General features: G+C 45.4%; 1 pseudogene; it reads left to right on the top strand.

Moving 5' to 3' along the window:
* Nucleotides 1–10303: 10303 nt before the first annotated feature.
* Nucleotides 10304–20936, top strand: LOC146195506 (uncharacterized; annotated as a pseudogene).
* Nucleotides 20937–22241: the final 1305 nt, after the last annotated feature.

The raw sequence follows: 22241 nt of genomic DNA, 5'->3' as shown, positions 1-22241 counted from the left end.
ATTTGAAATCCTTCTGCAGCATCGTTGTCGCGGCGACCCATAAGCAGCCAAGCCTCGTTATCTGGGTCGCCGACCGCCGATGCTGCAGACACATGCTTCAGCTTGATTCTAACCGTATCAGGCAAGTAAATTGCCGAAACTGATATTAAAAAACGATAGTTATGTACTATCTGGCAAATAACAGCCGTATAAGCGAGCGGATTAACTGATAGAAAGATGTTACGATTCGCGTTTAGCATTACAAGTTGCAACAGTTAGAACGCAGCTCTGGTTAAAATCGCATACGTTCCTACTGTTTGCTCCCAGAGGCACTGCTTTTATCTTTTTAGATAGATAGTAGTAGTAATCTCATCCCATGATTGTCATTCGCTGTGCAAATGTTTTGCGCAACCAAACAATTTCGAGTTCTCATTGTGGTATTTTGAACTGCATTTTTTCTAGCTGCAGTGAGGAGCCTACACTCGGACTCAAGGGGCACCTCTGAGGCTGTCGCGAAATCGTGGCCGAGGCATTCATCGGAACGGTCAGCTCAACCCGCAAGAGCACATCTGACTAAGCACGTTCTTGATGTATGTACATATCGTGAAATAAAACCTTCATTTCACTTACGACTAGTTCTTTTAATAAAAATAGTGGCCTGCCACCGTTTTATAAACAAATGCATGTAAAAACCACGCGGATTTGCTAGGTATGCATGCTACTACGAAACGTCCAAGAATAGTCCGTTTGTCCGCGCTCGGACGTCCGCTGGATGAACTGTACATGTTCTGCGGTCTTGCATCGGATGGTCCCTAGGACGTCCGAGAGGTGGCTTCAGGACAAAAACCGGACGACCGACGGAGGTCCGAACGTCCGAAGCGGGCGTACCGACGGTCGTCCGTCGGACATCAAATGCCGTGTGGGATGTTACACGGCGGACCAAACCATGGTTACACCACTAACCGCGGTTATCGACCTCGGTTTGCGTCGTTTAACTGAGGTTATGACGGCGTCTGTTGACGGAAGCTACTCGTCGGCGCCCAAGTGCGCGAAACGTACGAGCGGGTCTGCTTCACAAAGTTATTCATTTGCCCACTGTATCACGCTTAAAGATCGATGCATAGATTATGTGCCGCCCGACGTCTTCGATTACGGCCGACAGCGCAGCGACTGTGTACTGAAGCCTTGTCTTGCCTACAGTATCGTTTGAACGGCTTGTTACTGAGCAGAACGTCAAAAAATACGCGGCCTTAGCTATGAAAGTACACAAGTTTGCAACGCTTGCAGCACGGGATGCCGCGAGCAGGCTGAGGTACGTTACACAATTACCGCGGGGGTGGAACGTGCGAGCGCGGCGAACGACGGCGCCGTGCGTGACCGTCCCTAGTCAACGCTAGGCCTAAATTGTTTCGCTTCGAAGCCGCGGCGGTCGACGCTTTGGAACATGATCAACGCCGTCGAAAATCGTCTACTTATGAAACTGCCTTATAGTGAATCATTTCCTGCCATAGTAAAATAATTATAGGATTAACTCTGCCGACGCATAGCTAGTACGAGCAGATCGGATCAGCCGAAATGCACCAGCGGCAGCTGGCTTGAGGAGAAACTAGCTTGTATCACGGCTATCGCTCTTACCAGCAATTTGCTGCTGGTCAGCGATCCTCACGAGGGCTTCATACTTGATATTCGGCTCAGTATTCCATACGCCAACAAATTTTAGCACGCTTTATATCGGACATCGGTGCTAACGATCTGCCGTGTCGTTCACAAACGGTATGCGGGAGGAGGGGCCACAGCGGCAGTGTTTACGGCGGTCGAGGAGGTGCTGCCATCATGCGGTGCTTGACCGTGCTGTTGACGCCTCGTCGGACGACACTCCGGTACTCCTGAAACTACGTTATATAAATAAGATATTTGTAAATGCAGCTTCGTTCTGCCGATTCCTGCATCGCTTCGGTTGTTGTACTTAATGGCCACCTAACCGATAAGGGCGGCGAGCTGTGTAACAGCCCACACAGAGTTCGAGCAGCACATGAGCAGACGACTTTCGCAGCTACCGGAAGTGTGTCCGTGATGTCATGGCTGCAGTGGCCGCAGCGAATGGCAGCTTCTAGCAAGCCTTGCCAGTCAACTTACCCGTGACGTCAAGGGTAAAGGAAATAGTTCCATGCGACACCGCCAAGCGACATTCTCTTTGCCCGCGAATTTCAAAAAACGCTGTTTTTAAAAATTAATAAATCGCTGGCTTTGTTCCAAGGAGTTATACTTTGCGTTAGTGCTCAAAAGGATGTATTCTACATACTCAACACGTTTGTCAGTGCCTTCTTGGGGGCTGTTTCCGTGGACCTTTAATTAGTTCTCCTTCATCTTGATAAAAGACTAGAGCACCCAGTAAGTACTTGCCTAATGTGGCAAGTCGTGTAAAACAAAGCTAAGCGATGCAAAACTTAGCTAGACGAGTGAAAAAAATACTTCTGCATGTACATCTATGCTTAGCCAAACTAAATTGCTGCTTTATTTTTATTAGTAAGTTGGCGCATCAGCATACTGAAAAAGAGTCATATTTTCTTCCTTTCAACTCTATAGTACCTTTACCAATGATACAATAATGAAATAATTGAGAAGCAGCAAACCGAGAGCTGTGTACAGCTGCTGAAACATGTTTAGTGGTATTCCATTAATTGTGCGGAAGGCATGGCTTGCCAACTTTTGGTGGACGTCGGCTGTGAATGACAGTTGCACATCTAGCTCAACATCGAGCACAGATGTTACAACTCTGATTTCATGATGTTCAAGAGCAAGGATCAGCGTGCCAGGAGGAGAGCAAAGTCTAGTGAGTGTCATTGTTCAGGACTTATTTGCATTGACAGGAAATTTGAATTCCTCAGTCCAATGCTGACATATGTTGAGGTCAGCCTGGAGGAAAACATGGACAGCAGGGTCATGAACCGGCAGAAATTTGTACAGGACATTGGCGTATAATAAAGACTGGAGATTTTTGCTGATGCTATCAATGTACTATATTGTGCAGCTGTGTCCTATAAAGCCGGAGTCACACTGCGGAAATACAACAGCGACATCAACCGAACAAGTTCACCAAACAAGCCACCAACAAGTTTCCGAACCAACTTGTTCCCCAACAGCATGTCACACTGCACGAGCAGCCGGAAAGCCGAACAGGCTGCTGTAGTGTTGCCTCGGTGTGACAGTGTTCAACCGAACAAGTTCGCCAAACAAGCCGCCAACAAGTTTTCAAACCAACTTGTTCCCCAACAGCATGTCACACCGCACGAACAACCGGGAAACCGAACAGGTTGCTGCAGTATTGCCTCGGTTTGACAGTGTTCGGCAACCAAAACAAGCAGGAAACAGTGTCCGTTAACGCTGTTTGGCCCGTTCGCCGGCGGGGCGAATTTCTGGGCGACAACAGAGCAACTTAGGTGAGCCCCATTGCAATCGAGATCATCCCTTGTATTGTCGTTTGGCTGCCTTGGCTAGACCAGTTTGCTGTAGTTTGCGATTCATATCAAGATGCCTTCTAACTCGCCGTACTTCAAGTTGGCCAATAAAAAAGATTTTATAGCCATGGTCGAAAAGCTGCGCTATTTATGGGATGTAGTAGATAACAGCTATCACTGCAGTGACCTAAAAGAGAAGGCCTATGACGAGATCGCAGCAGCGCTGGGACCTGATGTCACAGGTGGGCATGCATGTTCAGTGTTGCTTTGTTATTACTCTTTCGCAATTGTAACACGATTAACTCGCTCTACCACATGTTAAAATTCCTACCAGGAGACAGTGAGATAGATGGCGGCGGGAGGCTTGCTTGTGCCACAGCCGGTCTCGAGGAAAGCGCGTGCGCCGCCACTTTGCCACTGATCGCGGTGTCACAGCTACCTGTCACGAAAGGGTCAAGCTAAATAAGCGGTAATCCGCATGATTCGTCATTCACTGACATGCATGTTGAGTGTTGCGTCTTTTATCGCTCTTTCGCACTTATAACTCGACATACCACCTCTACCACACATAAAAATTTCTACGTGGAAACTGTGAGGTAGGCGCGAGAGGCTTTATATGCCGCGGCCAGTCTCGAGGAAAGCGCGCACTGCCGTTTTGCCACTGATCGCAGTAGCTACAGCTAGCTCTCAAGAAAAAATGGTCAGGAAATAAAGCGGCTATTCGCACCCTTCGTCATTTGGTAAAGCTGTGTCTTGTCTTTTGTGCAGTGGCGGATGTCAAGGCACAATTTTCCAATCTGTGATCGCAGTTTCAACGGAGACAAGAAAAGTGAAGGCCTCGCAAAAGTCTGGGGCCAGTTCCAAAGACTTGTACGTGCCACGTTGGGTACACTACGATGATCACAGAGTGACAGCCGTTCTAATTATACGGAGTCTCCAAATGTAACTTCAAATACATACTTCCTATAATTATACTCCTGTTATGGTGAAGCATTTCTGCACTTAAAATAGTGTTAGAAACAACTCCTCTAAATATAAATTGCTACAGTTTGCACAGTGTGTATTGTTAGAAAAAAAAAGAAAATATGGAAAGGAAACACTCGGCGCACATTAAAAAAAAACGTATCAAGTTACAAAACGATAACTCGATTACAAATTCACTCTTCGTCGCGCACTTTCACATATTTCCTTCGTCGAGCGTCCGCTCTTGTTGACGCAGCACAGCGCACTGCCGTTCGGACTTCGGAGTCCCGACTTTTGTGCTCGCACTCTCTTGCAGTATTCGCTGCGCACTAGGCCCATTCAAAACGAAATATGAGGTAAATAAACACGAACGTCATGGCACCAGCCACCGCGGTGCCGACCCATCGGACACACGCTGCAGGTGGGGGTTGTCGGTTTACATGATCCAAGATGCAGTCACCCGATGCTCACAATAAACACAGATGGCACGACGACGCCAGCCACCGTGGCGCCGATTAGTCGGAGGCACGCTGCAGGTGTGGGGGTTGTCGGTTTACATGGTCCCAAACGCATTCTCATCGGAGGCATGCTGCAGGTGTGGGGATTGTCGGTTTACGTGGTCCCAGACGCACTCACGGGATGCTCACGTGTGGTTCAAGGTTTACACAGCCGCCTCCCAGGCAGGAATTCCCGGCACAATAAGTCAGCTGATCCTACAGTCTAACAAATGTAAACTCTCTGCCAAGCAGCACTGTTGTTTTTTGTGAACCAAAATATATCTAATTATGAACAATTGTGGAGCTGCTGAGCCAGACTGACTGTTCGCCTATTCAGTGCAATGAAGATACTTTGCAAGACGGAGGAAATATAAACACGCCAACACCAAACCTCTTGGATCTGGATAATCCACAACCTTCTTGCAGCAGCGCCGATGCCAGTGCCAGCAGCAATGTTCGTAAAAGCCAGGGAACAAAGCCGAAGCCGGCAAAAACCGCCCCCAGCCCAAAAAGGCAGCTGCTGGAATCAGCTGTTTTAAACAGATCATGCAGCCGGCCACGAAGGGACCGAGATGAATGTGATGATTTTGGGGTCAGTGTGGCCAACGCTCTCCGACAAATACCGCAAGGCCAACACAGGCAGATGGCCAGCATCTTGGCATACGAGGCTATCGTGAAGTACCTCATGAACCTCAATCTTACAGAGGTAGAAGTAATCCCGCAATCATCAGAATAATCAGAAAGACCATGCCGCATAATAATTGTCTAATGGGCAGCCGGCAATATTTGATAAATAAATGAGCAAAGTATTTCAGAAAAGTGATCTGGGGTAACTTTTTATTTAGACATAATGCATGATGAACATGGTCAAAGCTGGAGGCCTCACAAGCATAAGTGGGAATGAAACTGTACAGGCCTGTTGACTGGCACCAACTGTTTAATGCAACAACACGCCACTGCCAGCTCACTTGTCCTTCATTGATGAAATACTCCGTGTACAGGCTGCGGACTGCATTGGGGTCAGCACTGCTGTTTGCCCCAAGTCTCCGGAACTGCTTCATAGCTCCATTTGGACTTACACCTTCTCTCCATGAGCCAGGACGCACATTTCCTGTAATTTAGGATTTCGGTTGAATATGTCAAAATGTTACAAGTTAGATGAGGGCAGTAGATGCAAACCCCCGTGATGTGTCTTATGGCGCACAGGTGAACTCAGGCCATCATTCGCCAAAAGCAAGGTATAAAATCTCCACTTAGCTAAAAGGCTTTAAAGACCATTACAGGTTGTATAGCTTATTTAAAACCTTTGCTTCTTTTAGGAACGAAAATATGCTGGGAATGTCAATGGGTGACTTTTATTTATGTTTAGAGCTAAGAATGTGCTATCGCATGGAAAGACTTCTTTTGATACATTACAATTATACTAAAAGGAAATTAGGCGCTTGCAAGTTTAACATGGCAGTCAAGATCTATTGACCAGTCAAGATGTCCTCAACATCCAAGCTCTCTGTGAGGGAATAAAGAAGTTGAGTTGTCTTTCTTGACCTCAAGAAGTTGTGGAGCGCTAAAGTTGCAAACACATCAATCGCTCGTTCGGGCTCGTGGCGCAGTGGCGATCGGAACACTTACCAGCGATTTGCCAGTATGCCAAACACATTCTCAGCTGTGTGCCTAGCACGTGAGAGTCCGAAAAATTGAAAAGCAAGCAGTAGGAGGATTAATCCTGAAGATTCAAAATTGTGTGCTGATGCCCGTGTAATGAAGTTTCCAATTCAAGTCTTCCTTACAAAAATGACTGTGTGAAGTTCGTGCTGTTAACTTCAGTAAACTGAGCCAATAAATGTCTCACAAAAGACACTATGTCATTGACATCCTGTCCACACCTATCAAATAGTGGCACACCAAATTGTTGACTGGTTGTTCTGATATTGTTGATTAATGAGTCATATTTAATTTATTGACTTAACACAGAATGTGCTTGTACCCTTCATAACGTAGGTAATAAGAACATGCTAGCAGATGACAGTGAGTACTTTGTTTTATGTACCTGTAGTTGAAGATCGGTTTCTCTCTGCTCAATTCTGTAACGGGATATGGCCTCATCAAATAAGTCTTTAGGCCAAAGCCTTCATCCCCTACAATTACATAGGGTGATACTTTATCTGAAAGGGTGCTTCCCGTCCAATGCTCCTACATAGTTGGGAAACTGCCATAGGTCTTGAAAGCTTTGAGCAATAGCTCTCCATTGAGCGTGACTGCTGGGCACCTGCAATGAACCATTTGTTATGATAAATATTAAAGCTACACAGCTCACACAGCAATGCAGCTATGTATTAACTTCAGAAAGAACTTTGGCCTGTCCGTTTTACTTCTGCATGTTTTGTTCCTGTGATGCTACAGGGTGACATAAATTGCTTTACATACTTCCCATATGATCCCAGAAATTGTATTGCTCTTTCTTCTAAACAGCCACTGAAGACACACTTGGCTGTCCCCTGCAAATTGAGATTAAAAACAAGTTCCATTTCAGAAAGTTGCATGCACCACCACTGTCGGCGCTGACACACATCAAATGCCATTCTAGAGCTCTAATTTGGAGCACGTTTAATCAGCGTCAGATAACATCTGCGCTTCAAATATTATTTGTACAAGTGGTTCTCTTCCATTCATAAGCTCATGTGCCGCTTAATTCGATCCTAAAATAAATTTTGGTTGTTTGCAAAGACGAAATCAAGCATTCAGTCAAGGAAAAACATAAGATCATGCAACATTTGCCAAACTCACCCATTGAGAGATATCGTAAAGTGACAGCCAGTCGCTTGGCAGCAGGGATACACAGCCGGAAGTTCGTGTCTTTCTTCTCAATCAGTGGCTGCACTCTTCCAAGCAACTCTTCGAAAGTGCCGGTGTCCATTCGAATCCAGTTCCGGTAGGGATCACCAACTTGAAGTGCCAGCTCCCGCATAAGATTTTCATACACACCTTGTTGAGGAGCTTTGTGAAACCACTCGCTCACCCACTTAGATCGGGGCTTTTTCTGTGGTGGCTTATCCACTGAATCAACTGCGTACAAAAGGATCAAAGCAGCAGCTGCGGCAACTGAGGTTTCACTGTCGTCTTCCATCGCGAGATCTCTGCTGAAAAAACAGGGCAACACTCCGGAATGCTCTTGCAGCGCTCGCAGCGCTACTTCGGTTTGCTTGAAAAGCTTGTCGCCAAGGAAAAAAAAACCTGCTCTCCACATTTAAAAACCCCTAGAAGAACAAGTTCGAAGTAGCTAAAAGAAGCTAAATTGTAGCGAGACGAGCGGCCTCTGAAATCAGTCGCAACAAGCAACAAGTTTCCGCGGTGTGACACGATGTCGCTCAACTGTCAAACAAGTTCGCGGCAGCTGTTGGCGGGCGACAATGACATGTTTTCGAATAGTTCGTGTTGGCGCGATGTGACAGGGTTGCCAACACTACGCGAACACGCTGTTGACAGACCGCATTGACCAACTGTTATGCTTTTCTCTAATGCAATTCCAGCAGTGCATTGATATCCCTATTGCAAAACCCATTGCCACTGGGGCCCAGCGTCTCAGCGCCATACCTGATTATTGGATCAGTGTGGCGTTGGAGACTGGGATGATGCATACTTGGACGCGGCTTAACTGACACGCAGTTTGCTGGCACGCTCATACGGGCGGCAGCGGTCGCCCAGGAAAAAAAAAGCTTGAATAAAAACTGAAAGCAATAAAGTCGCTCATGTAGAATAAAAAAAAATGAATTAGTAATAAAAAACTTCAGTGCCAAGCGCTGACAGGATTCGAACCAGGGACCCTGGGTTTACCAGCAATAGACGCTAACCACTACACAATGGAGATAACTGAAATGCATATCATTCATTTTAAGTCCACCTCGATATTTTGGGGTTGGGACTTCCACGTTTCGAAGTGTAGAGACTATGGCCACCGCTATAACGACTGCAACTTCTTGAGCACTGGAGCATGCTGCTAGCTCTCGAAACTTGACAGTAATATTCTGGATGTCTATGTGCACTATGATATGCATGCAAAACATTTTAAAATGTCGTGTTGTACAGCGTCGGTTGTTTGGTCATGCTCTGCTACCATGCACGTAATTGTTGCTAAACACTAAGCTCCAGCACAAAATTTCAAGGAATATTGCCTAAAAAAGCTTCACAACTGGCACACGGAGCGGCGAGAGTCATATTTTGGTTGTACTAAATCTTAGTCATATGTCAACATTAAAGAAAGCGTGGTAATGACCGAGGGCTCGGCTAGCTGCTTCATACGTAGTGCAGGAAAGAGCACAAAAAAACTTAAAAACTCGTACTGGATTTACATTGCAAGCGTTGTATGTTCTTTTATTCACCCAGTTGTTCACCGTTTGGCAGGCTATTTTTTCCCCGCTACATTCTTTCAATCAGCTGTTTTTACTTGGCCGGTACAGGGTACGCTAGCCAATGCTTAGACCTTGTTTGAAGCCAACGATTGAGCCACAGTAAGCATTTTGACGGTAATCACAGTGTTCCAGCGCTTTCACGAAAAATGATCAAGTTTTTGACAGTAGCCTACATTAATCGTTTATTTTTTTCAGTTGTCAGTTAATTGCTCGACACAGTGAGTGACGAGCAGATCACAGCTGCGTCGATCGAGGTTGCTTAAGAAAGGTAGACTCCCCCATCTAAACACTCGAACGAAGAAAAATCTGCCTTCATTTTCAACTCAGGTGCCCAATGTGTTTCATGAAAACAGCACTTAGCAGGAAAATATGTCTCGGCTCCCCAGATTTCGGACTTCCGATTATTTTCATAATGATACTGGGAGCAGTGTGGCTAAAGCATGCGCGTACAGCACACTTCCGAGTGTCATGAAAAGTGAAAAGTACCAGTGGCACACCCAGTTTGTAAAGCAAATCCCAGCATTTTCTCCCATCATACCAGTGTCTTCACAGCACAGCTCCAGTGAATCTCGCAGAGTGCCAGCATTTGTAGTAAAAACTAATGAGAAAAAATACTGGTTTCATACTGGAAGATGCTGGAGGGTGCTGCATTTTGCGATAGGGATGTGAGGGTATTTTAAAATGTCATATGCTATCTGATACACTATTGGAGTAGAATATTTCTGTGGGAGAGTTGATTCATTGCAGATAAAAGGTAAACTGCATGAATAAAGTGGGACACTAGATGAAGGAACAAAAACTGCACCCGTGTTGTCGTTTTTGTTCCTTCGTCTAGTGTCCAGTTTTATTTGCAGGTTACTTTTTATCTGATACATTATTCATTGTGAAGTTTGTTCCTTGCAGATTCCTCATTCAATGCAGAGGTGAAAAGTTGCCTCCACAATCATTCGTCGTGCGGAAGATATTGGCATTACCATCGGTGCAGTAGTAACCAACCGATATGGGACCAGGCAACACGGCCATTTGGCGACTCTGTGGCATCCAAGTGACAAAATATAGGAAACCAAGTGTGTCATGCCCTCCCCCTTGTGGTGGAGGAAGGCAACTCTACTTCTTGGCTGACTGTCCACATCTGCTTAAAAACCTGAGAGGTCACTGGTACGAGGGCAGCAGATAACTTTGGACATATCCACAGTGAAAAAGCATAGCCTCCCCAGCAACAAGGCAAGCCTCACAGATTGTGTGCCATCTATACTGTGATTTTATTGTTGTGAACACTTGCTCTGCACATGCTTGTGCAAACTTCAAAATAGAGCAAGCCAATAGAGGGTTTACAAAGTAAGTCTAGCAACCATGAGCGGCACGCTGATCCCGCGCTGGCTGCCATATTTTGTTCGCTCCATCCGTTCGCTTCGTGTCTGTCCGTAATCGTCCGCAGTTCTGTCCGCGCTTTTCACGTTGTAACCTAGTGTGCTGTGCTTGGACCTCTCTTCTGTCCCTGGTGGTGTCTGTTAGCGACACCAAGAGGCGTATTTTGACAGCCGAGGCGTAGCGCGGCCCACCGCAGTTACAAACTGCTCTACGAGTCTTGCATGGGCCCCTCGTCGATCCGAGCAGCGTCATCCCTATCCAGGTACAGTATCCAGAGTTTTGTAATGTGCACAATTTTTTGTCTTTGTGCCTTTGCTATTTACTTGAACGACTATGAGAGATGATCGAGAGTTTGCTTGATTTGCACATTACTGTCGCTCATCCCACTGGTAGATTCTTGTTGGTGAAATGAGCGGGGATGCAATTTTGAGATGAAAGAATCGTGTGTAATTTGACATAAGTTGGAATGGCGCTTAGCACTTTCCTGCCTATGCCGTCAATGCAGTAGTTGGCACAGGTCTCGGAAATAATCGGGGGCTGCGTAAAAAAAAAATATCATGGTAATTTCTGGTTCCAGTGAGTGAAGATTGATTGGTGTGCGATAGGCGATGATGAGTTAATAAAATATTTGTAATTAATTGATCAATTGATGAAATAAAAAATGAAAATTGAGGGTTTAAAGGTGTTAAAATGCTAGAATGAAAAACCAGTGCTTGGTGATGCAAATGAAGAAAATTTAGAATGTGTATTTGATTAATTTAAATAATTGAAGAATGCATTCAGAGGTGTCAAATTACTCAGAGTGGAAAGGCAATTGTTGCTGACCTGAGTATTGGTGTACAAAAATATAAAACATTAAATAAAATAAAGAAGCAAATGATAGAAATATAAATAAATGCTAAAAATTTAAAACGTGAAGGAAGAAAATATCGTGTGTGTGTGTGCGAAAGAGACGCTATCGCGTCACAGCCTTAACGGCGGAGCTTAAGTGTCCCCCTAATTTTTTATAACAGTATTAATATAATATAATATATTATTATATTATAAAAATATAATATTGTTACGATACGGCAAGCCGATGAAAACAGGAGAACAGAGGACAGAGAGATGGTCGATGACAGTGAGATGACGTTTAATGAAAATGTTGCCGGGCCTAGCGCGAGCGCTCCTGTCCGCGCCACTGCCCGCTTCTTCTTCCTTGATGTCGTCCGTAACATGACCCGGGGCCACCGAGCGATCGTCCCGATCGTGGACGAGGAAATGCACGATGTTGATGATTCCATGGCATAATGATGGGCGTGTCTAGATGCTTGAAAAAGAAGAGGAAGAAGGAAGAATAGAATGGCTTGCCAGCATAATGATTCGCGATGAACCTTGGCAGGACACTCTCGGGCCACACGTTGCCACGACTCGATGGCGGAGGCCAAGGCACGCACCGCATGGCATAGGCAGGGGAGAATGTCTTCAAGTGTAGCGGTGTCTTGGGTCGTAGGGTTCTTGGTCGGCACATCAGGTCAGTGGGGTTACATTAGGGCATTCGGGTCTCTCCTTGTGTCTTGTGGGGCGTCTCGGGTCAGTCTCTCCTTCGTCGTGTCTTGTGGTCGGGGCGGGGGGGACGGGGCGGAGGAACGGCAAGGTCTTGCTGGGTCCGGCAGGCTGGGGAACAGCCATGCAGTGCCTCCTACCCTTTCGCCGACAGCGCAAGAAGTCGCAGGGCGCTGATGCTCCGGACCAGGATGGGGCGGGGTGATGATGAAGTACCAGCACCTCCAACCAAATATTACGATACGGCAAGCCGATGAAAACAGGAGAACAGAGGACAGAGAGATGGTTGATGGCAGTGAGATGGCGTTTAATGAAAATGTTGCCGGGCCTAGCGCGAGCGCTCCTGTCCGCGCCACTGCCCGCTTCTTCTTCCTTGATGCCGTCCGTAATAATATAAATCTGACTTTATGAACACAGCCAGTTGCACCAAGCACAGATACTTCGCAGTAATGAGTTGACTTTTCAAATTTATTTTCGTTTCAACAGAGTTCCTCTTTCTGCGAGTTCCTCGAAGCTTTCCATGACAGTGCTTTCATATGAGACTAAGGCTTCAAATGTCTACTATCTGACAGAAGGAATAAACAAGAAAGAATAAACAAAAATCAACAGAATTTCAGGTGGCTGTCAATTAGCGAACCATCGGGTGACTCGACAAAACACAAAAGTGAAGCGCACGCTTCGTTATTTTATCGGCCGCGCTGGCAGCTATGAAGGGACAGAATGCAAACCTGAGCTGCGCGCTCTACACGCGGACCGGACTTCGCACGCATTATCACGTGATAACATCTTTCGAAACGGGCTGGACGTGAGCATATTACAACACACTAGTGGGATGTCATCTTTTCCTGCTTTACTAGACGCCGCGGGTTTGGCAGCGGCTTTTGCAGCATGAAACACGCACCTCGGGCGCACCAGACAGTCGTATTGCTCTCTACACCAAGCACTACCATTTCGTACGACTGTGAATAGTAGTTTCGGTAATCATGCCCTTGTCTTAAATACACAATGGTAAATGCAACCTATGTACAAAAGATTTCAAAGAACGAATTTGAACTATAGCGTTCGTAATAGATGCATTGCTCCTCCCATGTCCTTCATCGAAGCATAAGCTTATCCTTCAAGTTACCAAGGCTCCATAGCACGCAAAACAACCTTGCTGTTTTAGGTGATAGCACGTTCTGTGAGCTAGCTCCCAGTCAGAGGGACGTGAAGTAATGCTTTACATGATGCAAGTGACACTTATAAAGCCGATTAGGATTGCAAACGAGCGGTCACATACACGCGTATACCTTGTTTCCATGCACGTCTACGATGGTGCGCTTGTGCAGAAGGGTACGCAGCAATATGCTAGCATCATTCCGAATAGAGCTTGATGCAAGCAGCGACTGCTGCAATGTTAAAAAATGAAACAATCGCTTGTGATCATTCCATTACACCTTGCTGTGCAAGCACTGGTTCTACGAAGGCGCACGTTGACAGCATATTCGATGGAAGAAGCGGGCAGACTGAACAAAACATGGCCGCCGCGCACAGTTTCCGTCTCTTTCACTAGATGGTGCTAACTTTTGTAAAGCCTCTATTAGAAGCTGTTGACATGCATCTGGACTGCATATACATGGGTGCATTTTTTGTTAATGTCCTTGCATTTGAATTTAACTGTGCTTACAACTTTCATCATTTGCCAATTTAGATTACGTCAACTAGTATTAGTACCACTCATCAAGTTTATTGAAATTAAAGCTTGTACAATATAATGCTTATATGCCTCACTATAAAGCAAGCATCATTTTTGTAGTAAGAGGTGATATAATATCAATAAACAATACTAATGTAATATCAGGCTCAGTGTGAGCTGCAGTACACAAGATATGTTGGATTACAGTCACAAACTGCAAGCCCACTGGGATGTTGTGCAATTACCGACTGATGAAAGAGAGTACTTTGAATGTTTGTACGTTTGGTTCTCTGTACAAAGGCACATAATTTTGCTGTGAAGAGAAATTTGTTGCTTCACTCAGAAAGCTGTGAGGCATATTTTGCTTAAAGTATAATTGTTACATGGCAGTGCATATTCTCCGAGAAAGAGAGAAGCTTGTAACTAGAATTTTTCGTAGCAGTAAAAATAAAATGATGAAGAAAAAGAAAATGTGTTGTGTTGTGTTGTGTTGGGTTTAATGGCGCATAAGCAGCTCAGGCTATCATGCGCCAAGCACAAGGTTGTAAATGGCGTACACTATTTATTCTACAGTTTCCGTAAAACATTTGCTTCCTTTAAAAAGCTAAAAACACATGTTAGATCGACAAGTCCGCTTTCACCTAAAATCAAAGCTGGATGGAAAGGAATGTGTTCATCATAAAATTGAGTAAAATACTTTTTCCTTAGCATTTCAAATCTTGTGCATGAAAGTAAAACGTGGTTTATGGTGAGTTGCTGTCCGCATTCTTCACACAGAGGTTTGTTTTCTTTTCTCAACAAAAAATTGTGCGTCATATGCGTGTGGCCAATGCGGAGACGGCATAAAATCACTTCTATAAAACGTTCTTGATTGCGACATGATTTCCATTCCCCTAAAGTGGGCTTCACCAACTGCAGTTTATTATTTACCTCCTTACTCCATGATGACTGCCATTCGTCCTTTAGTTTGTTGTGCACCAGCATCATACAGTCCCTGTATGGCATGTCTATGTTCTTTATTCGTTTTCCATGGGCCTGGGCAGCGCAAAAATCTGCTCTCTCATTGCCTCCAATGCCGACATGACTCGGGACCCAACAAAACGTTATTTTATGTCCTCGAGCAGAGGCTGTTGATATGTTGTGTATGATTTCCCCGAGTAGTGGTACAACTGCATTTTTGTGGTGAAGGGCTGTGAGAACACTTAAGGAGTCTGTGTATATAATACTGTTTGTAATGTTCTCATTTACTATTTTGCTTACAGCCACTGCCAGAGCATAACATTCAGCTGTAAAAATACTTGCACACTGAGGTAATCTCACAGTTTTTTCCCATTTTCCATGCACTATTGCACTTCCTACGTGTTTTGTTGTCTTGGATCCATCCGTGTAAAATTGTGTGCAATTGTCATACTTTCCTTTAAGAGCTAGAAATTCTTGCAGGATGTGTTCAGGTGGTGTTTTATGTTTAGAAAACTGAGTTAGTGTGAAATCGCACACAACAGGAAGGCTGTACCATGGTGGCAGTGAATTTTGTCTTGATGCAATATTGGGGAGGGCGTTTAGTATTCCTAATTCTTTGCATTTATCCTCAAATCGAAGTAACAAGGGTTTGATTGACTGAGGCCTATTTTTGGACAATATTCTGGAGGCACATTTAGTGACAATGGGGTAGCATATATGTTTTGGTAGGGAGCGTATTTTCAGGATATATGAAAATGTGAGCATGGTCCTTCTAAGTTCTAGGGATGGTTCGTTGGTGTCTACATAAAGGCTTGCGATAGGTGATGTCCTATAAGCACCAGTAGAAAGACGCAAGCCTGAATTATGTACAGGGTCCAAGCGCTTCAAATATGAAGGTCTTGCTGATCCGTATACAATGCAGCCATAGTCTAGGCAAGAGCGAATGACTGTGCGGTAGATGTGCAAAAGGCACGTCCGGTCAGACCCCCAGTGTTTGCGTGAGAGGACTTTGAGTATATTCAGAGATTTGGAAGCTTTCTTTTTCAGGACGTTTATGTGAGGAAGAAAAGAGAGCTTCCTATCAAATGTTAAACCTAGAAATTTGTGTTCGTGTTTTACTGGTAGTGTGATTTCATTTAGGTAGATGGTGGGGTCAGTGTGCAGTCCTCGTCTGAGAGAAAAGAGAACAGCCACAGACTTTTGCGTGGAAAACTTGAAACCATTTTTATCTGCCCATGATGCCAGCTTATTTACAGTTAGCTGAATCTGCCTCTCACATGTAGTTACGTTTGATGATGTGCACGCAATTTGCAAATCGTCTACGTAAACTGAATACATAATGGATTTCGGTATTACTTTAGCTATAGAGTTCATTTTTACTATGAAAAGTGTGGTACTTAAAATGCACCCTTGGGGCACTCCAGTTTCTTGTGTGAAGTTTTTAGAAAGTACGGAACCAAGACGTACTTGGAAGGATCGATTATGTAGAAAGTCAGCTAGACATTTTAGCATCCTGCCGCGAATTCCAAGCTCTCCCAAATCTCGCAGGATCCCAAACCTCCATGTGGTGTCGTAGGCTTTTTCAAGGTCAAAAAAGACGGCAAGGCAGTGTTGCTTATGTAGAAACGCTTCTCGAACTGTATTTTCGAGGCGGACAAGGTGGTCAGTAGTGGAACATGTTTTCCTGAAGCCACACTGGTGAGTGTCAAGCAGTTTTTGGGATTCGAGGACAAACATCAATCTTATATTTAGGATACTTTCAAAGCACTTTGCAAGACAGCTCGTCAGGGCTATTGGCCTGTAACTACCTGGAGAATTTGGAGACTTTCCAGGCTTCAAAAGTGGCACTACAATGGCCTTTTTCCAGGACTCAGGAATTTTCCCCGATATCCAGATTTTGTTAAACAGTTTTAACAATGCTTCTACAGAGGTTTCTGATAAATGGGCTAACATTTCGTAGTGCACATCATCAGGTCCTGGTGCAGTGTGTTTGCCAGCTGACAGTACTCTATGTATTTCTTCTAGTGTAATTAAAGCATTAAAAGGTTCATTTATGCTACCAGTCATTGGGAGTTTTTGTTTTTCAACTGTTGATTTATACTTTAAAAAAGATTGTGTATAGTGCGTAGAGCTTGAAACTGCAGCAAAATATTCTCCCAATATGTCTGCTTGTTCCTCTATACTGGTTTGTGCACCAGAGGTTGTGAAAAATGGAACTGTGAAGGGGGAGTACTTTCCATCTAGTTTATGTACTTTTTCCCACATGTCCTTGGATGTAACTGAGCTGTTGATAGAAGATACATACCTCTGCCATGATTGCTTTTCAGCTGTGCGGCGGATATACCGAGCTTTAGATTTTGCCTTCTTGAAATTTATCAGGTTTTCATGTGTTGGGTAGCGGCGTAAAATTCCCCATGCTTTATTTTGTTCTTTTTTTGCCTTTCTACATTCTTGCGTATACCATGCTTTACGATTTTGTCTCACCACACCAGAAGTCCGTGGAATGGCTAGGTAAGCGGCGGCAATAATACGTGCTGTGAAAGTTTCATTTAATTTATCCACATCAGAACTCTCCGAAAAGATTTCTTCTAGGGCAGCTTCCTCGCGGAAGAGCGCCCAGTCGGCCAAATTTAGCTTCCAGCGCCGTGGTTTTGTTAGGGTGATTGATGGTGATGATGCTAGGCTGATAATGACTGGAAGATGATCGCTTCCATAGGGGTTGTCAAGGACGTCCCATTTAAAATCGGTAAAAACACTTGGTGAACAAAAAGACAAATCTAGGCAGCTGAATTTGCCAGTGCTTGGAGAGCAGTATGTGTGTTTCCCCGTATTTAACAAACAGACATTGTTGCACAGAATAAAATTTTCTAAAACCTGACCTCTGACGTCGGTTTGTCTGCTTCCCCAAAAATAGGAGTGAGCATTAAAATCCCCAACTAAAAGATATGGCTCTGGTAGTTGTATTAAAAGAGTTTCTAAGTCATGAAGTGTAACGGTTTGATGAGGATCAATGTAAATGGAGCATATTGTTATGGCTTTAAAATGGAGCACTGTGACTGCAACTGCTTCGTATGTAGTTTTAAGGTCGATTTTTCGGGTTGGAAAACCACCTTGGACCACAATAGCAGTGCCACCTGAGAGTCTGCTTGGGTTTTGTCGATCGCAACGAAAGACTTGATGCTTTTTAAGGATGTTTTTATTCTGTGGTCCAAGGTTTGTCTCCTGGAGACACAATGCGACTGGGGAAAAAGAACCTAATATATCTGTTATGTCAGTGTAATTGTTTAAAAGTCCACGACAGTTCCAGTGAACTAAAAATGCCATAGTAAAATATTAGTTGAGGATGGTTTAAAAACCTAGGCAGTTGGGTCCTTTGGACCTGTTATTGGGACTTTGTCCCTTCGTTTTCGCTCGAGAGAGCTTTGCCGCCGCTGACGCGGCGGCGATGAGGGAGATGTGTCCATCACATCCTCAGATGTGTTGGACGTTCGTGCAGAAGGCACGGGTGCACTTGTTTTAGGCCTTGCCCCTTGGAACAAGGCCTTCGGGCCCGCTGACCTGGGGGTCAGCGCAGCCTGTTTTGGGGGGTAGTGGAGCAGCACCAGCTGCTTCCACCAGGGGCGCGGATGGCACCACCCCAGACTCATTTTTCGTGGTCTGGGTAGGTGCTGAAGACTCCTGTGGTGCCGCGCCCTGCTGCGCCACAGAGGAATAGGAAGGGTGTTGGATTGAATATCGTTTGCGTGCTTCGGTGAACGTGATGTTTTCTGTTACCTTTAGAGTGATTATGTCCTTTTCAGTCTTCCACACCGGACAGCTACGCGAATAAGCAGGATGGTTGCCCTGACAGTTTGCACAGAGATGGGGTTGAGCTTGGCAGTCATCGGTTTGGTGCTCATGTGCAGCACACTTTGCACAAGTGAGTCGGCCTCGGCAGCTCTGAGCACCGTGACCGTACTTCTGGCAGTTAAAGCAACGTCGTGGGTTCGGAATGTATGGTCTCAGGTTGAGTTTTGTGTACCCCACCTCCACAGACTCGGGGAGTACGCTCAGTGCAAAGGTAAGGACAAAGTGTTTAGTCTCGATTTCTTTGTTGTCACGTCTTATTTTTATTCGGTATACATTTGTCACGTGTTGCTCTTTCAGCCCTTCCAGCAATTCCTCCTCTGTCATGTACTTTAAATCTTGGTCAGAAAGAACACCGCGAACAGTATTCAAAGAACGATGTGGGCTAATCACAACAGGAATGTCACCAAAAGCGCTGACTCCTGAGAGTTTCTCATACTGATGATGATATAAAAGTTCTAACAGCAGGTCTCCATTTGCAAGCTTCTTGATTTTGTAACCCTTGCCTATAGCTTCAGTCAGTGTCTTTGCAACAATGAACGGTGAGGCTTGTCTTGCTGTCTTTTCTGAGTGCTCACTATGAACTACATGAAAGTGTGGGAAGGTGCTCTTTGTTTTCAAAAAGAACTGGGCAGTTTGGTCGGTGCGCCCTCGTTTCGAAGGAGGGCGATCAGTTGAAGAAGAAGAGGAAGCCATAAAAAATGTATATTGTTCGGCTGCGGTGCCAGCCACCCACCATGGAGCCCAACGAGGGGACGGGACAGGAATTGGCAATCAAGTCCTGCCCACGCCAGCTGTACACCGTAACTATAACCCAATATGGCGTAACTCAGGGTGGTTAGCCACACAAGGTTAACCCTCGCCGCCTGGAAGTAGGAAGAAACGAAGAAAGGTAAGAGAAGACAGGAAAGTTGTAAGAGAGGGGATAGGAAAGTGAAAGATGGAGGGGAGGACAGGAAAAGGCGACTGCCGATATCCCCCGGGTGGGTCAGCCCGGAGGTGCCGTCTGTGGGAAGCGTGGGCCAAAGTGGTGTGTTGCCTCCGCCGAGGGGCCTTAAAAGGTCCAAAACACTCGGCATCGGCTCAACCACCAGGATCCCCTTTTCCCCAGACACGACGATGCCACGCACGGCTAAGCGTGGGTGCTCGGGGTCCGTGGTGTCGCACAAAACACACAAACACCTGCTTTAACAGGTGCCCCCTGCGGGGAAGAAAAAGAAAAGGAATGACAAAAGAAGGAGAGTGAGAATGACAGAGGGCCAAGTTGGCTTGGGGTTATGCAGGCTGTCTCGCTAATGTGACACAGGATGGGGGACCATCGGTAAGCGGCAGTCTTGCAATTGAAATGGCACAGTGTTGACATAGATACAGAAATCACAAAGACAAGGTGTTGGCAGACCCAATTGGCATTGCGTCCTGCTAGTGTGATAGCACATTAGCAAGTAGCTTCAGGCACTTTTTTTGTATTCTTCTAACTTAAGCGCAAATGTTTTCTCTGTGCTATGGATGTTTGCTTTTGTTTTGTAGCAATAGTTTTGTACTGTATGCTTACTCAAACTAGTAGCCTTTTCTTTTTACAATAGGTAAAGAGAGCAGATGAGTAGCATAATTTAAGAAATGTTTATTCAGTAAAGCAGCATGGGGGACAAGCATGCATAATTTATGACTTGCCTGCACTATGAAGAAGTTCTATGGTTCCTGCAGGTCTCCCTGGAGTACCTCAAGCAGGCTTGCGAAATTGAGGCACAAGCTCAAATTTATGCCTAACTTGAAGTTGCGAGACCTGGATCCAAATCAATTCGAAAAAATGAATGTGGCATCCGGGCCTGCGGTACCTGGTGCAGAATGACCACTTGGCCAAGGAGGCCCTCGCAACTGCATTTTTCATTTAGTAGGTGTTCCAGTGGCTCACTATAATTAGCTCGCATTCAAGAAAATCTGCCCTGAGTGAAATCTGCCCTCAGAAAGCAGGTGAGGCAAAAGGCTTTCTCGCAGAGTTTATTAGCATGTTTAGTGACCTGCAGATCACAGACAAGCTGGGTAAGGGGTGTTGGAAACCAGTGCAAACAGGAATTGTACTGTCAACATTGTGTGCTCTGCAGCTCAGGGAGTATTATATTGTTAAACATAACTTCAGGTTTCTCATGCTGAGGGCAAGACAGTTTAAGTCAACGTTTAGGATAATTGTGCTCATACAGTTTTCGCAGCCATCTCACCACAGTTCATATTCTGCTGACGACACGCAGGATCTTCTGGCCTTCATAGCAAACCGACAAGAGTTGTTTAGATGGAGTTATAGAGCTCTGCAAAGAGGAAGAAGACAGCCTTGAGTATTTTGCTGGTTATGTTGCATATGCTGTCATCCACAAATACAAGCTATGCCAGCAGTGCCATGCCAGCATTATTGATAAGAACAAGGAGGTGCCTGAGCTGGTGGCCTTAAAGGCCTACTTGACCAAAAATCCTCGCCGGTTAACTATGCTCCCAATGCATCGGCCATGTAACCACCATTACTAAACTGCGATTTTAACGCTGTAAAGTGTTGGGTATTATAGTTGCTTGTGATTAAAAGCTTCGGTAGCAGACGACGCATCCCTCTAACGGCGTGCTAAGCAACTAAGCATCAAGCCAGAAATTGTGTACATTTGAGACGCCGCTCCACTCCGCGGCTCCGCTACTACTGCCACTACCCGTGCGCGAGCAGCCCTTTCGCTTTTCTACCTTCGCGTGCCAGTTCCTTTTGCACTGCTGCATCTCGGTAGTCTCGCTGCGAATGCTGGCTTGGCTGCTGTGATGTCAATATCTGAATTTCTGACGCCATGCGAACAAAATGCATCGCAGTTGGTTGCTCCAATACGCACTCGGTTCCGGGGATCAGCCTTCACCGGTTTCCGAAGAGCAGTAAGCTGCGCAAGTTATGGGTCTTGGCATTGAAGCGAGACCGTTGGGAGCTGAGCAAGACAAGTGTCCTTTGTTTGGCGCACTTCAAAACTGAGGACTTTGTGCATGACGCCGACATCGCCGCAAGTTTGCCGTGCAAGCAGCTGAAAAGACTTGAAGCCCGATGCGTTGCCTTCAATTTTCGCACACTGCAAACGCGAGAACCTTCGGCCAGCCTTCGAGAAGCGCCATCGTATGGAGGTGATTATGCTTCTTTACAGTTGATATTACAGTGTTGCACCATAGCAGCCTTTATCATTTTGTATGAATTTTTGTAGATCGTGAATTACGCCTTAGCGGCGTCTGCTAATGCGAGCGTGGGCTCGTCTGCGGCAATCATCGCAGCGCCTGAAAGCAACCCAGATCTCTGTCTCGATGTTTGCAGTAACCCTGCAGTGTCAACATGTGATGGTAAGTCGTATGAACTTACTTCAAAAAAGACGCTTTAGTGTGATATTGATAACAGCTATAGGACACTGCAGCTGTATAAGTGGCCGCGGCGCGCAAAAGCACTGACGTTTGGTGCTTGACAGAAACCTCACTAGAACTTTGTTTGCCTGTTTTGATGCCAGATATTTTAAGCAGCTAGGTTTCCGATACT

Source organism: Amblyomma maculatum, chromosome 3 (assembly GCF_055883805.1).
Source record: "Amblyomma maculatum isolate TAMU_Amacu chromosome 3, ASM5588380v1, whole genome shotgun sequence".
NCBI classification, from domain to species: Eukaryota; Metazoa; Arthropoda; class Arachnida; order Ixodida; family Ixodidae; genus Amblyomma; species Amblyomma maculatum.
The sequence above is the reverse complement of the archived record's forward strand: the minus strand, read 5'-3'. Positions and strand labels throughout refer to the sequence as shown.